Source organism: Pinus tabuliformis, chromosome 2_1 (genome assembly GCF_031772625.1).
Source record: "Pinus tabuliformis cultivar Carrire ecotype Pingquan chromosome 2_1, CPIR1, whole genome shotgun sequence".
In the NCBI taxonomy this organism is placed as follows: domain Eukaryota; kingdom Viridiplantae; phylum Streptophyta; class Pinopsida; order Pinales; family Pinaceae; genus Pinus; species Pinus tabuliformis.
The window spans coordinates 54,219,711-54,233,067 of record NC_142299.1 but is presented as its reverse complement, the minus strand read 5'-3'; the positions used below and the strand labels follow the sequence as shown (position 1 = coordinate 54,233,067).

At 37.6% G+C, this 13,357-nt stretch overlaps 1 protein-coding gene and 1 long non-coding RNA gene across 3 annotated transcripts in view; both read right to left on the bottom strand.

Annotated features, from left to right (window-relative positions):
• Positions 1-13,357, bottom strand: part of LOC149198753 (uncharacterized) — a 152,010-nt gene that overhangs the window by 37,090 nt on the left and 101,563 nt on the right. The gene's annotated exons all lie outside the window — the stretch shown is intronic.
• LOC149198757 (uncharacterized) lies at positions 3,046-4,451 on the bottom strand. The gene is made up of 3 exons (XR_016253734.1): positions 4,140-4,451; positions 3,912-4,012; positions 3,046-3,218 (listed from the first exon to the last, which is right to left on the bottom strand). It is a non-coding gene; the product is annotated as an uncharacterized LOC149198757 (long non-coding RNA).

Below are 13,357 nucleotides of genomic sequence, written 5' to 3'. Positions count from 1 at the left end.
CTCACCCCAAAGCTAGGGTGCAATTTTTCATCAAAGTCTTAGGTGAGTCCTAATGTTTTAGTCGAGTCTTATGTAAATCTAATTTTGGAATCATTTAAACTAATTGGCTAAATTATTTTATTACAAATCATTTGGTCTACTAGATCATATTGTGTCGCAGAATTGGTTGTGTAATTTGAGGGTCTATACCGAACGGGTGTTCCCCCTTTGAGGGTTGAATTGTAAAATTCTTATGTAAAAAATATTTCAGTGCATGGTCCCTCATACTTAAACACCATGGCTAAAATATTAGAGGGTGGAAAAAATTATTGATCGCCTCAAGTGTTAATTAATTTTTTTGGCAAAAAATAAATTAAAATCCTAAGCCAGAAATTTAATTAATTAGAGTTAAAATTAAATGTCTAGAGAAATTACATTCTCCTAGTGGAAAAATTTGTGAGTCTCAAAAGAATTAATTTTTGGAGGTCCCCCACCAAGGAAATATTGGGAATTTAAAGAAAAATTGAACCCTTGGACCTTGGTGATTAAGGCAAAGTCAATTTTTTGAGGACATTAGCTCACAATAATTAATTTTGAACTAATAAAAAATGGATTAAATGAGAAATTCAAGAATTCCTCAAAAATAATTATTTCAACGGCAAAGATTAAAAGTTGATCAAGGATTTATCGACAAGGAAAATAAGAGGAGACATGTGATTAGTATTTTATGCAAACAAAACCAGATAAGTAAGGAAAACTAAAAATGAAAATGGTAATAGGATACTTATCTTTGGAGGTTGATGAGGGCTACCTCCAAGCTTGAGGGATATCTATAACCCTAAGAACAAATAAAAAATGTTTGCCAAAAATATGTTAAACCTAAAAACTAGAAATCAAAGTAAAATAACAAAAGCTTAGATCAAAGGACTTTAGTAGTGTAAGTCCCTTAAATCCAATTCTTTGGGCTTAGTCTTCTTTGGAGATCCGCCTTCAGCTACATTGGCTTGATCCCTACTTCTCTTCACTGATAATGCAGCGAATTGTAAGGCAGCAAGAAAATTTGTTGAGCATACTCATCCACACATCTTTTCATTTGGGTGCTTGGTGCACACATTGAACCTTTTGATGCATGATATTGTGAAGCATAAAGAATGTGGATGGATTAATGAGCATTACAAGAGAGGGAAGCAACAAGTTAAATTTATCATAGTGCATACAAGGATAAAGTTATAAAGTACTTTTATGGCACTTACTCCAAGTTGCAGTTGCTTAAACTTGCAAAAACAAGATTTGCAAGTTATGTTATGAATATAATTCATAACAATTAAATAAATAAAATAAATATAAATATTAAATAATTAAATATTAATTAGGTTAAATAATCATTAAGTTAGGTGAAAAGGCATGTCTAAAAGACATGCCCATTCACGAAAGGTCACCTACTGAGGTATAAACGCAGGGCCTCATTGTAACATTAAAACCATCTTATATCATCGTATATATATATATATATATCTTATTATGCTTAAATACCTGTGTGTATTTTTAACAATTAAATCTACAAGCTATCAGTTTTTGTGCTTCAGCCATAGTTTTTATGCTTCAGTGGTATCAAAGCCATGGCACACGATATAATCATGCGGGTCTGTGAACGTTGTTCACAACACAATGTGCCATTACGTTCACGTCCTGAATGCATTGAGTAGTTTAGTAAAATTCAAGAAGCATTTCAGTGTTTAGAAAAATCATATGCAGAAATTAAAACCATCTTATATCATCGTATATATATATATATATATATATATATATATATATATCTTATTACGCTTAAATACCTGTGTGTATTTTTAAAAATTAAATCTACAAGCTATCAGTTTTTGTGCTTCAGCCATAGTTTTTATGCTTCATTGGTATCAAAGCCATGGCACACGATATAATCATGCGGGTCTGTGAACGTTGTTCTCAACACAATGTGCCATTACATTCACGTCCTGAATGCGTTGAGTAGTTTAGTAAAATTCAAGAAGCATTTCAGCGTTTAGAAAAATCATATGCAGAAATTAAAGCATGTCGAAGGAAAATCGATCATAAGGAAGATAATAACAAGTGAAGAAACGAAACAAGATCAAGATGAGGACTATCTTGAGAAACAAGGAGATGTACAATATCATAACAACGAAGAAGAGGTTGTCAATGGAAAACTACAATCTGTGACTCTTGAGAAAAAACAGGTTTTTGAAGATGTGAAGATTACTGATTATGATTCTGATAATAAAAGGAAAGTGAAAATGGCTAATCCTGATAAAGGAGAGGTGGTTGCAGAGGAATCTAAACTTACTGGTTCTCACAGGCAGGCGGAGGAGTTAGTTTTGAGTCAGACTTCATTATCTACCTCAACAACTCCTTTAGTGGCAGCCCTACAGAAGACAGTTAAAGTTGTTGATGGAGGGGCTAACTCTGAGCTAGCTATAGAAACAGTTATGCATTCTTCATTGCCAGACCCTGATTCTGCTACCCATCCTTGTGGTTCATTTAGCAATCCCACAAAATGTGAAAAGATATTGTTGCCAAAGAAGTCATTAAGAAGTATGGTTAATGTTGTGGGCACTCCCTCCTTAAGGATACTAGGAGTTTCAGCATCTGTAGATGAGATCACCGAAAGGGATATTTCTAGGGGACATCAAAACCTTTACAAGACTCAGAATCTGTGAGTGAATTGATCATTGTTGATATGTCTTTGGGGAGCTCTGGTGAGGGATCTGAAGGAAAAACAGAAACTTCGAGGCTAGTTACAGAGTTTTCTACAAAGGACGGTGGAGTAGTAAAGAAAACAGTGAAAGATACAAAGTTTGATAACAATGTTGTTCTTGTAGGAACATTGAAGAGCCCTCAACATTCCTTGCAACCAGGGTACATGCTATTGGCAATTGACGGGAATAATTTTCTCTGCAACCTCGACCCATTCAATGATCTCAGTTTTAGAAACAACAAAGCATTGAATTCTCATATACTCAGTATGGGTAGAAAAAAAATAGAATGTGCTATACCAGACGACCTACATTGCAGCCACTCAGTGGTGCGATGGCGTTGTCGCCGACCTTGCCTGTTGCCTTACTGCTTTTGTGAACATCATCGTAAAGTATCAAAAGAACGAAATGAAAAGCCCAAGCAAAAATTAGCCATGGCAAATATCAGTAAGTCTGATCAACAATTTGACCAGCTTGCAGTTGCAGGTCCTCCTGCAAATCATATTGGATTGATCACATTGCAGTCTGAAGAAGCTTGTATACCAAGTATGGGAACACCATCACAATCTAAAGAAGAAGTTGATATAACAAAAATTGCAATCCCCTTTAAGTCTGCAGAAAAACTTGGTATAACAAATGTAACAATCCCATCATAAAAGAACAGTGCAACAAATATTGCTGATCTACAAACAAAACACGAAGATTTGATGTTATAGTTGTCTAAGAAAAAATCAGTTGAAGAAGAATTACTCTCAACAATGTCCTCTTTGGAAGAAATGGAAGCCTCTACTTCCAAGAGTGAAGTAGAAATAGCTAATTTAAAGAGTCTGTTTTTTACTGTTACAGAGGAAAGAGATGGCCGACTCTCTGATATACAGAGACAACTTTCAGCCATGGCAAAGGATAAAAAGAGGCAATTAGATAGTTTAGAAGATCAACTTTCATCCATTGTTGCAGGCAAAAGGATCTTTGAGGAAGAAAATGAGTTTTTACAAACTGAATTGGCTAGCAGAACATTGATTGCAAAGGAAGAGCAGGTAAGACTTGAGGGCATTGTGAGGAAGTTGCAAACAACGTTCAATTCTCTCAACAAGAAAACAGACAAAAATGGAGAATTCATGGTGGAACTTCGTTCCAATATTCTTCAGTCTTCTGATCAATTGAAAAAGTGTTGGGTGACTCCACCTAACAACGTTCTCGTCTCCTGCAATATTCCCTCGACTGCCACACCCTCAAAGCTTGTGTTACAGTCGACTTCCAAGGGAGTTTTCACGTAACCCGCAGGCCTGTTCAACAATTGCCATGAATCTATGCCTAATAGAAGCCGCAAGAATGTTTATAATATAAATGTTGTATCAAACGAATTGTGGGAATTGATTTTTATTGACAATCTGCAAACCCAACTCGACATACCCTTTCCGACGTCCTGTTCGTCGCTCAGGCCAATCCACACCACCGGATTATTCTGGCAAACAAACCCTTTCCGTTGCTATCCGACCCGGTTCCTTTTTCCGCCGGCATCCTGTTTTCTCGGCAAACCATGAACATCTATGTCAAGTACTCTTCCGGCAAACCATGAACATCTGCGTCCAGTACTCTTCCGGCAAGCCATGAACCTTGACACTGTGCAGCGTGTTCTGACCATAAACGTTGTTGCCATGGAAAAGAAACGCCAGCTGTCAGTCACTTTTGTGATGTCGCAAGTCAACAGGCAGGGCCACACTCAAAACGGTGTGACTGCCCAGTTAAATAAGTTAATTAATTAATACATACATACATATATATATATATATAACACACGGTGTGACTGCCCAGTTAAATAAGTTAATTAATTAATACATATATATATATAATAAACACATAAAAAAGAATTATTATTTTTAAAAAAAATTATTATATATACATTAAACTATATAAATTTTCATTATATAATTATATTTTATAATTATATAATTGTAAATATATATAGTTTACAAAAAAAAAAATAGAGTTAAAAATAAATAAATAAATAATAATAATAATATTAAAGTTATATAAAAAATTAGAAATAGAGTTACAAAAAAAAATCTAAGGAAATATTACCGATGAGCTATAAGAGAAGAGGATGGCCAGATTATATACATCGAAGACGACATACACTAAGTGAAGAAAACCCCAAGCGTTAAAGCTTTGAGGACAAAGCTTCCGAAGGAAGAGGCTATGTTATGAATATAATTCATAACAATTAAATAAATAAAATAAATATAAATATTAAATAATTAAATATTAATTAGGTTAAATAGTCATTAAGTTAGGTGAACAAGCATGTCTAAAAGACATGCCCATTCACGAAAAGTCACCTGCTGAGGTATAAAAGCAGGGCCTCATTGTAACATTAAAACCATCTTATATCATCTTATACTTTATATATATATATATATATATATATATATATATATATATTATTACTATTAAATACCTGTTTGTATTTTAACAATTAAATCTACAAGCTATCGGTTTTTGTGCTTCAGCCATAGTTTTTATGCTTCATATTACCTCACATTTAGGCGGCTAGTGAAGGTGAGACAATCTTTAACTACTATGGTGACCTCTGAATCATGGGATGACATTAACACCGATAGAGATGTTGCTAATGTAACCAAGGACGCTATTCTTGACAGTTACTTTCGGTCACAAGTCAAATATGTTTTTCGATTCACCAAACCAATTTATTACATGATCAGATTTGTAGATTCAAATCGACCAATAATTGGGGAGGTGTATGAACAGATGGATAACATGTTGGGGCAGATTAAAGACATTGTTGAGCCTAGAGATATCACCTTGTAAAATTATATTCGTGCAAAGGTGGAAAAACGATGGGAAATGTTAAACATTCCATTGCATAACATAGCATATGTTCTGACACCTAACTAATATCATCCATCCTGGCTTTCAACACCAGCACCTGGGGGGAAGCAGGAGAAAACCACACCTAGATCCAGAGGTTCTACCTAGTTATATAAAAGCACCTTATAAATTAGTCCCTGATGAGGAGGAGTCTTCCATGCTACAAAAGCATTTGAGCAACTATATACTTAGCACTGGTCCATTTGGGAGCATGCATGCAATTAGACATCGAGAGAATTTATTTTCTCTTGAGTGGTGGAACATGCACGGAGGTGCTACTCCACTTCTACAAACTTTGGCATTGTAGGTGCTATCACAAGTGGTAAACACTTCTTTTTCAGAGAAGTGTTGGAGCTCTTATTCTTCCATCCACAGTGTTAAAAGGAACAGATTAAATTTAGACCAAGCAGAGAGCTTGGTTTAGTTCACTACAACTTGCGATTGTTGTCCCAATACTATGATGATGCAAAGACTAATAAATACCTTAAGCTTTGGGACAAAAATCCAGAGGAGGACAGTTTGCAGGATGGAGCGTTGCGATTAGAGCAATTGGAGGATGCTCTTATCCAGGATGATGATGATCAACTTGAGATGCCACCCCCATCCGGTCCCATTGTTCCCAAGTTCCATGCTTCAACACCAATAGCAGGGGCTTCATCTTCATCAATTCCATTGCCACAACTTCCAGAGACACCATCTTCTTCACTGCCACCATCTTCTTCATTGCCATCACGTGGAGGCTCACGTACTATTCGTGGTGGATGGAGGAGAGATTAGTAGATATATTCACAGTTTACTACTTTTGTCATAGATTAGACTTGAAGTCTTGTTGCGAATTTGAACTTTTTTGTCTTACTCTTCCTAGTTCAGTGTGTACTTGAGTATTGGTGGTGACCAAGTGGCCTATTTGGTAAACATTATTATTTGAATTTTGGACATGACTCATGTTGGCAGTTGCTCACTTGCTAGATGTTGATTTGGGATAGCATCGGATGTGCTCTAAGAATCAAATTTTGTAGGGAGGCTTGGGCATATGCATTCCAAAGAACCCAGAAAGCGTTTTGGGAAATTCCACCCAGAAGTGATTTTATTAAAATAATTAATATTTTTAATGGGGTTCCTAAGTCTAAACTTAAGAAAATTAAAATATCAATCGGTGTTAATCTAATTAGGGGTGAAACTTCTAGAAAAAACCACAGATCAAGCCAAAACGATCTGAGCCTTTAATTAAGATGTAATCTAGGTTGTTGGTTGTCTAACGAGAAGATATAAGAAGGGGCTTGAGGGTCATTTGGAAAATACACAGAGAGATTGAGAAAATCGATTTTTTGAAGTCAGAAGTTCTCAGGAGGAAAAATCGATTGAAGATATCTCTTGCAGTTGAGGGGCAGGGATAGCAGCTTCTGGAGAGAGAGATTCTCAGTGGGAGATACATCAACAGAGAGAGGCAGAGAGTGATCTAGTAGCCTTGACACAGAGGCTGACGCAGGTCCAGAAGGGCCATGTAGACGCAGCGCAGAGGGAGAGAGAGAGTCGAAAATCAAAGCAGAGGGTCAGTTTTAGCAGTCGGGAGTCGAGGTGTGAGACCAGGAGGCTGAGAGTAGTGACTCTAGGCTACTGATAGATTCCCCAGTTGGGTTACGTTGTTCCTGAGAGGGTTGACACTGGGATAGCGCAGAGGCAACACAGTGATAACGTAGAGCCTGCTAGGGGCACCTCATCCAGCAGCCGAAACAGCCGGGACTTTTTCTCAGTGATTGTGTGAGGTAAACTCACAAAGCTTCTGCCAGTATTTCTCTCTGTAATTGAATAATCCTGTGAGGTATTCCGTGATGTATTCAGAATTTGCTACTGCTTAATAATAAACCCTCAAAGTTGTTGCACCAGTTTTCCCGCATTAGATTTTTCCGAGGACTATTGTCCAAAAATAACTATGTCCTATGTGTTTCTATTTTCCTTGCTCAGTTTCTATGTTTCAGAATCATATTCAATTTGGTGTAGGCTGCTTCAGTAATTTACTTCAATGTTTCAAGAAGAAATCTGAAATAAGCTTGTAATGTAATTTACAATCTAGGAGAGGTAGATTCAGTTGGTTGCAGTAGGATTCTAGAGATTGTTAGATCTAGGAATTTTCACAGATCTATTGAATGTTTAATGATTTTATCTTCTAAATGTTTTATGTTCTATGAAATGCTTAAAAATTTGATGTACGTTTGTAATTGCTAGAATCTAGATGGTTGATGCTCGAATAATTAATCATTGATGTACAATGGATGCCATATCTATCTTGATTTATGTAAAAATATGCATGTTTTCATGTCTTCTACAACTACTTTGGTATTTTGGATGTTTCTTTTTAAATATAAATGCAAAAAAATAAATATATATATAGTAGACGCTTCCAAGATGTTTCGTTTCCTAGATTTTTGGGAAATGACGCTTCCACGAATATGCTTCCAAAAAACGTCCCCACTCCGTGCAACATTGATCCTGTCAGAAAGAGATTGTTACCATACAGTACCAAGATAAGCGGCTCACCATCAACAAGTACATGGTACAAGTTAGAGTCTGCCTCACTCTTGTTGAAGCCCAAGCCAAGTAGGTACCCATAAATTCTAAATACCTCATCCTTGGCCTTCAAGAAGTAAATCCATGTCCTCTTATAATAATCATCTATGAATGTCACAAAATAACTACTCTCTGAGATAGACTCAACTAACATAAGACCACAAATGTCGAAATGCACCAAATCCAAAATAGCCTTGAACCTAGTCTCACTGCCAAGAAACGCTAACATGGCCTGCTTGCCAAGCGCACATCCCCTACACACACCATCATGCTCTATACTGAACTCTCCACAAAACCAGTGACCATCTCCTATAACAGTGGTAGAGCCCTGTAGTGTACATGTTCCATTCTCCTATGCTAAATGTCACTCTAGTTGTCATCGATATGTACTAGGGCTTTCACTAGCTGTACTCTCAACAGTTACAAGTTATTCTCCTTGTTGCCTATAACTCACCTCAGCCTAGAATCAACCCCTTTCAGCATGACAGCTACCTCACCTTCCTTGAAGATGACCTCAAGTCCTATGTCCTCCATGGTCGAAATTGAGTAAATTCTTGTCCAACCCAAGTACATACATCACTTCCTTCACCTCCATAAGACTCCCTGAGTCTAGCTGGAACTGTATGTTGCAAATGCCCTCTACTGCATACATGGTGTTGTCACCAAGCTCCACATGTAGATCGTTGTGCTCCTTGGCCATACTGGCGAAGATATCATGAGATCTTGTCATGTGACAAGATGTTCCACTATCCAAAAACCCACACCCTTCTTGTAATGGTGCCAAAAACACATGATACTAGAGCGAATTCTTTCTTGAATTTTTCAACCAACTCATCCATATGTGTAGATGCAGCTCTTGTTGTTTTCCCCTTGCCTTTCTTCTTGTTTGGACACTATCCAGCATAATGACTGAACTTATTACATGCAAAGCACTTACCTTTGCTCATGTCTTTGTTCCCTTGTGAAGATCCTCCTCCACTCTATTTTTATTTGGTGTAATCCCCATACTTCCTTGCTTGCCCAATAAGAGCAAGGCTCTTCTCATCTCCACCTTTTCGTTGTCCACCAGTTATGGATTCCTCCCAAATCTCCTTTTGGATGAAATTTTCCCACAATCTGGCCTAATCCAGAAGTTTATAACTGGCTAGGATCCCTGTCACAAATGTAGCCCAGTACTTGGTACACCCTTTCAGTGCTACTTTGATAAGATCCATCGCATCCACCTCTTCCCTAAAAACTAAAAGTTCATCACAAACATGTTGAATCCTTGTGAAGTATGAGGCCACAAACTCAGATAAGTTCATATTGATGTTATCTAGCTTCTCCCTTAGCACCATCTTTCTATTCTAGTTGTCACTCTGGTATATTTTTTTCAAGGCTATCCACATTTGATAGGCTAAGCATTTCTTCGTTATGTGAGGGATATGTGATCCTTCACACCGTCCAAAATGACACCCTTAGCTCCTATATCTTTTATCTTATGTTCAGCAACTTGGGCAACATCTTGAGGAATTCAAATCTCTTGGCTTGCAATTTCTCACAAACCTTTCACCATTCAAACAAGGGTGATTCGCTCCTTCCATGGACTGAAGTTTATAGCCCACTCCAACCTCTCTTCATACCTCAAACTTGATGATGTCATATTACTAGATCGACTTTAGCCACAAAACTCTAGCTACAAAATAAAAAATTTGCTGTCATAAAATAATTTGTTGTTGTAAAACCTTTGTGATATATGATCTCTCCCAAAGAGTTTTTATAGCTCTAATACCATGTTAATTCTCTTATACTATCTCTTATTTATTTTACTTCAACAATTTTTAAAAACCTAGGAAATATTTATCTCAAATATTTCTAAAGTTGTTGATAAAATAAGCACACTGTTATATTAACTCAATAAATAAAATACAAGGGAAATAAAATGGGAGATACAATCACACTACAATAGCAAATTTGTACCCAATACAATATTCCTTCATACTAAATTTCTCAGGAAATTTTGGGACTAGACCCACAAACAATACATATAAAAATACAAATTTTAGGAACTTGGAAACTCAACCCCTCTAGGAAAATTGGCCTCAAGGAAATCAACCCTTCTAACGAAACTCAACCCTAGAGAATTTGACCTATCTCACCAACAAAGAAACCCCATTTCTTCTCACCTCGTATGGCCCATGCACACTTGAGAAAATCGCACTCTCTAGATATTTCGGCCTCCTCCACAATTCGACCCTCCTCTTCAACAACTTGGCCTCCCTCTTTCCTAAACTTGGTCTCCCTGGATTTCTTCTGAAATTCCCTATCGCAATTCCCCTCACTTCACTTTAGTCTAATCAAGCCTCTTGCTCTAATAAAAATCACTTCCTCGAAAATTGTGTCTTCATCTCTCCCTTAGGCTTATTTTATAATTTCATTAAGCCAAAATCCCCAACCCTAATTTCCTAAATGATCAATGGCTAGGATTAAATCCTAAGCCTCACTTGAGACCAATGGTTGAGATTATATCTAAGTCACTTAAATAATTTTATTAGTTATCCTTAGAATTTAGGCCAAAGAGTCCATGTTGTTGCACAAAATAGCAGGCCTTGTGAATAGGCAAAAGCTAGAGGGCACAACAACACCCTGGGATAAAGGCCCATTGTCACCACAACCTAAGTCCCCTTCTCTTCTTTGATTCTCACCGACGAGAGGAGTCCCAGTATCCCTCACTTATGATAGATGTGTCTAGGATAGGTTTTAAGTGAGGCAAGGTGTCTCATTCAATGGAAACGTTCAAAGAAAGTTTGAGCTTTGGGAGAAGCTAGGAAGACTTTCCAAGAAAAACCCCTTGAAAAAAAGACTGCACAAGACCTACTGTTGAGATATTTGAAGACATAATAGTTCATCGTCAAGGTAAACAAAATAGAAGGCTATGAATGATATGCTTCAACAAGTACTAAAGTATAAGCCTCGAAGAAATACCCAAGTTGAAGGATTAGCACCTAGAGTTCCCTCTTGATGTGATGGCTAAGGCATCAAATTTTGTGGAGAACCCACCGTGAGAATTGTCTCAAATCTAGAGGAGAGCTAGAGGAATGGTTTTGCAAAAGCTCCTTTCAAATGAAATTTACACCAAGTCCTAGGGAGACCTCCTTATCCTTAAGGAGATGAGAAAAAGAAGTGGAGGAAAGGTGAAAAGAAAGGTGACTCGTTGAGTTGAGAGTGATCACCAAGGTTTTAGGACCAGTGCCTAGCTATTGGGAGAATTGGAGCCAAAATGATCTTGATTTGTCAACCTCGTTCTTCAAGGAGACCTAGAGGTAGCTTCACTAGCCCTAATGGAGGCAGCTACCCGACCACTCTAGATACTTACACTTTGTTGTTAATAATTAATGGAGTTCCAAGGATGTAAGATGCAATATAACCTCTAGGAGCGTTCATTCATTCATTATCCATGAGTAACACATGCAAAATTCCCAGTATCTTTGATGTTCTAACAAAATTTCATTAATTAGGGCGCATTAAAGACCATAAGACAATATTCTGTGCATTAGACATTCATTAGAGCAAAAATGTAGCATTAAATAGCACTTTACTAAACAATAAAGAATATCCATCCATCAAAATGCCAAAAGAAGTTGAAAGAGAGATAGGGAAATTTTTCCGTAACAGAAAAATGCATTTAACACGTCCAAATCACTCCACAAAAGTGCAGGCCGAAAATCTCTAATGAGCTAGCCAAAAATCCAAGCGATGATGAATTTCAAATGAGGGAGATGCTCTTATTTATACAAGCCTAATGAGTTCGAATTCCTAAAGAGTATGCCCCTAAAGTGTCCAATGAGGTAACAAACCCTTGGTTAAAAGCCAACCAAGATAGCTTTGTCATTAATTATTATTATATTTCTCCTTTAGCCCATGTCATTAATGTGAAGTGCTCACCAATGCAAGTGTTGAGGCCTTATGTGCTATGGATGAGGGTGAGGGCCTCAAAATTGATGAATAAGAGGGGGATGCCCCCCAAATGCTACAAAACATCTCCAAACCCCAAGTTGGGCTCTGTAGGCTCCAAATGGATCTTATGAGTCTCCAACTAGCTCAGGATCAAATCGATGTTCCATCAATGCGGGCTAGAAGATGACGCATGCCCTCCCATGTCTCCCTGGGAAAGATAAATCAATGATGGTCGTATCGGGAATAAGACACACGTCTCGTGTACTCGGCAACGGCGCCAAAAATGTTACTGCTCAATCTAGCGAGGGTTCCAGAGGGACTACTACTATACCTAGTGGCAACAATGGGACAAAGACCCATTGTCACCTCAGTTAATGTCCCCTGCTATTTACAGACTTTCACCAATGGGAGGAGTCCTTGTATTAAGGAAATCACTAAAATGTTGAGGTCAATAACAATGTACAGTATGATTGCCAAAGGCCATTCAAAGGAGAGGCTCAAATAAGGGCTTGCTTGCTTTAAAAGCAAGAGAATGGCTCTCCAAGAAAGGCAGAGGCCTAGTCCTAGGTGAAGGGTATTCAACTCAAGGAGTGTACCTGGATCAATGATTCCTAGAAATGGGAAAGGACCTCTCTTAGGGTAATGTAAAATGACGATTTGTAATGGTTTGGGATGACAAGAGAGACCTAGGGGTTCTAGGCAAGACCCAGGTTTTAGGATGATCATCCAATAATGTGACTAGGCCAAACAAGGATGAAGAGAAGGGTCACTTGAAGATGAACTTCATCTGAGTTTTTGGGCGAGAAATGACCCTTTGGGAACCCTTAACCAAAGCAACCTAGGACAAAAATGGCGTTGGAGCTAGGGCTTAGGGTTTCTCCAAATTCAACCATGGGAATAGCTAGAAGTTTTGTGTGTTAGAAAATCAGAAAGGCAGAAATATTTTCTTATATAGATAATTACTTGAGATTCTTTTATCTTTATGTTCTTTATCTTTTAGTTCATCAAGCAATTACCAAAACAATAACACAAGGACAACAGATGTAGGCGGACAACCAGGGAAAAACCCCTATCTAGGGGAAACCCAGTCAACAATTCTTCCTTCAATAGTTTCTCGAGATAATCCAAGACTCTAGACCCAAACAGAGATTCCCTCCACACCAAGTCAACCCTCAATCCTTCTTGCAAATGAAAACCCTTCACAAGCAACTTCAACCTAGTAGCATCAGTAGCAGCTT